The sequence below is a fragment of the Mus pahari genome, chromosome 14, assembly GCF_900095145.1.
Source record: "Mus pahari chromosome 14, PAHARI_EIJ_v1.1, whole genome shotgun sequence".
In the NCBI taxonomy this organism is placed as follows: domain Eukaryota; kingdom Metazoa; phylum Chordata; class Mammalia; order Rodentia; family Muridae; genus Mus; species Mus pahari.
Genome location: NC_034603.1, coordinates 23,449,314 through 23,453,032, shown reverse-complemented (window position 1 = coordinate 23,453,032; position 3,719 = coordinate 23,449,314).

Genomic DNA, 3,719 nt, shown 5'->3' with positions numbered 1-3,719 from the left:
GGTTTCTCTGTGTAGCCCTGGCTGTCCTGGAACTCACTTTGTAGACCAGGCTGGCCTCGAACTCAGAAATTCGCCTGCCTCTGCCTCCCGAGTGCTATTTCTTATTCTTGTGTGTACCATAGATATGTGCATTTATGTACAAGTGCATGTACAGGCCAAAGGTCAATATTAGGTGAAGTGTCTTCCTTAATCTCTCTCAGTCTTTTTGTTCGTTTGTTTGTTTTGTTTATTCTGAAACAGGGTTTCTCTGTATAGCCCTGGCTGTCCTGGAACTCACTCTATAGACCAGGCTGGCCTTGAACTCAGAAATCCGCCTGCCTCTGCCTCCTGAGTGCTGGGATTAAAGGCGTGTGCCACCACCGCCCAGCTCAGTCTTTTTTTTATTTTATTTTATTTTATTGTGCTTCAGCTGCTGTTTATTGACATTCAGGTAGGCACTGTAGCAACAAGCCTGGAGACTCTGCACAGTACAAAGTGGAGAGCGTAGTGTCTGCAGTGACAGCAGTGGAGTGCACAAGGAGGAGTCAGGAGGCCAAAGCTGTTGGGAAAGCAAGTCAGGGCCAGGGTCAAAAGTCATCTACACTGGGCCCCTGAGCCCCACGCCCTCAGCCCCTACTCCTGCCAGCTCCTCTCTCAGTCTTATTTTTATTTTTGAAACAGAATCTCACTATGTAGTCTTGGATGATGTGGAACTTGCTATATAGACCAGGCTGGCCTTAAACTCACAGAGATTCACCCACCCCTGGTGGGATTAAAAGCAAACACCACCATGTCCAGCTCTATCTTATTTTTTGAGACAGATTGTCTCTCTGATCCTAGAGCTTCCTTATCCAGCTACACAGGCTGGTCATCAAACCCCAGGGGTCTTCTTGTCTCCATCTTCCCACAGTTGGGATAACAGCTGTGCACTGCCTGGCTTTTTACATTGGCGCTGGGGATCTAGACTCAGGTCGTCATGTTTAAGTGGCAAGCTCTTTACCCACTGAGCCACCTCCCCAGGCCAAGCAAAATGTTCTTAAGAGAAAGTTACTTCGTGGTAATAAGGTAGTGTCTGTTATCCAGCCAGAGGTGGAGGCTGCCTCAGAGGAAGGAAGAAGTGTGTCTGAAGAATTCTATTTTTCTTTTTAAAACATTTCATTAAGGGTTGGAGTGATGGCTCAGTGGTTCAGAGCACTTACTGTTCTTATTGAGAACTTGAGTTCAGTACTCAACACTCATAGTGGCTTATAACAGCAAGCTGTCCTCTAATCTCGGTTCCTGTGTGATAGCACATGCAATCTCCTCACAGATATTGAATCAATGTACTGGAAGCATTAAAAGAGATCTAATTAATAATTCACAGGAGCCTATCTCCTTTCCCACCCCTACATCTCTCAACTCTGCTCCTGATCCCAGCTCCCAGGAAATACTTCAGAACCTGGCGAATTCTCTCCTCCCCTTCTTATTGTTCATTTTTAAAAGCTTTTGTTGAGAATGTTTCGTTTTGATACAATTATACATTTGCAAGAACTCTAAAAGATACTAGACCACCTTAGCTACCTTTCTCTAATGGCAACATGCTATATATTTTTTTCATAAAAATACTTTTGTGGTTTTTTTTTTTTAGATTTATTTATTTATTATATGTAAATATACTGTAGCTGTCTTCAGACACTCCAGAAGAGGGCGTCAGATCTTGTTATGGATGGTTATGAGCCACCATGTGGTTGCTGGGATTTGAACTCCGGACCATTCGGAAGAGCAGTCGGGTGCTCTTACCCACTGAGCCATCTCACCAGCTCCTTTTGTGTTTTTTTAAACTTTCATTTAAGGGGTGCATTCATGTTATAGCATACATATGTAGGTCAGGGGATAACTTCCAAGAAGCAGTTATCTTCTTCTATCACATGAAATGTGAATCCTAGGACTTGAACTTGGGTCTTAGGCTTAGCTGCAAGCACCTATGCCTACTGAACCATCTCTCTGGCCCTTTAAAGACAAATTCTCACTAAGCAGTCCAGGCAGGTCTTAAATTTATAGTTCACCTGCCTCAGCCTCCTGAGGGCTAGAGTTATAGGCCTGCATGCAATGCCATACATAACTTTTTCTAGCAAAATGTAGTAGCTCCTGTAGTTCATTATAACCCTACCGGTGTACTATTATTGAACTTTTGTGTTGCAAGAAACTGGTGCAGAATCAAGACTGACATTCAGATCTCGTGTACTCCCTTAACACCTCCCTGGTCCTCTCCAGGAAAGAGGAAGGCTGTATAGGCTGAGTGAGCCCTGAAAGAATGCCATTCTTCACATGCCTGGGAAGAGGCAGCGCCAACCAAAGCTGTTACGATGTAGGCCCGCCTCCCCTGCACAGCTTGGCTGTACAGCCAATGAAACTATTTTTGTCACTCAGACAGCAGCCCCAGACACGGCCTCAGTTCTGTCAGGAACCAGATGAAGCTTTCTGGCTGACCAAACCTCCTCTGTGTCTCTTCTTACAACTGTCTTCCTCTTTCCACTTCCTGGTCTGGGGTTCCTCTTCATCCATGGGGTAAATCTTTCCTCCACACACAAAGCTCATCTTCTTGTTATAGAGCCAGAAAGTAAAGATTTAGTTGAGTTGCTAGAACATGCCCCTAATCCTTGCACTTGGGAGCAAGAGGCAGGAAGATCAGGGGTTCAAGGTCATCATTGAATACATGAGGCCCAGGAAGGGTCATAACATTAGGGAGAAGAGAGACAGAGACAAACACAGAAGGTGATTGAATATCTTCTACTGAAAACACAAACCCCTAGCTCCAGCCAGTATAAATACTTGGTCCATCCTTAAGAAGAAAAAAAGGTAAGAGTCCCTTTTCAAGGGCAAATTAAAAACCAGGTCAAAGCCGGGCGTGGTGGCACACGCCTTTAATCCCAGCACTCGGGAGGCAGAGGCAGGTGGATTTTTGAGTGGGAGGCCAGCCTGGTCTACAGAGTGAGTTCCAGGACAGCCAGGGCTACACAGAGAAACCCTGTCTCGAAAAAAAAAAAAAAAAAAAAAAACAGGTCAAATTCTTAGTATATTTTAGGGTAATATTCTTTTCTTTTCTTTTCTTTTCTTTTCTTTTCTTTTCTTTTCTTTTCTTTTCGGACAGGGTTTCTCTGTGTAGCCCTGGCTGTCATGGAACTCACTCTGTAGACCAGGCTGGCCTCGAACTCAGATATTAGTCTACCTCTGCCTCCCGAGTGCTGGGATTAAAGGTGTGCGCCACCACTGCCTGGCTTAGGGTAATATTCTTTTAAAAAATGTAAAATGTTTATTTATTTTTGTTCTATGTGTGTGAGCGTTAGGCCTGCACATATGCACACCATATGCATACACTGCCTTTTGAGGCCAGAAGAGATCCTCAAGTCTCCTGGAACTGGAGCAACAGTTAGGAGCCTCCATGTCGGAGCTGAGAGACCAACCCAGTCCTCCGCAAGAGCAGCAAGTGCTCCTAACCGCTGAGTCATCTTTTCGGCCCCACCAGGGGTTGTTGTTTGTTGGTTTTACTTTTGCTTTTAAAGAATATTATTACCAGGGCTAGAGAGATGGCTCAGCAGTTAAGAGCACTGACTGCTCTTCTAGAGGTCCTGAGTTCAAATCCCAGAAACCACATGATGGCTTACAACCATCTGTAAATGGGATCTGATGCCCTCTTTTGGTGTGTCTGAAGAGAGTGACTCTCTCTCTCTCTCTCTCTCTCTCTCTCTCTCTCTCTCTCT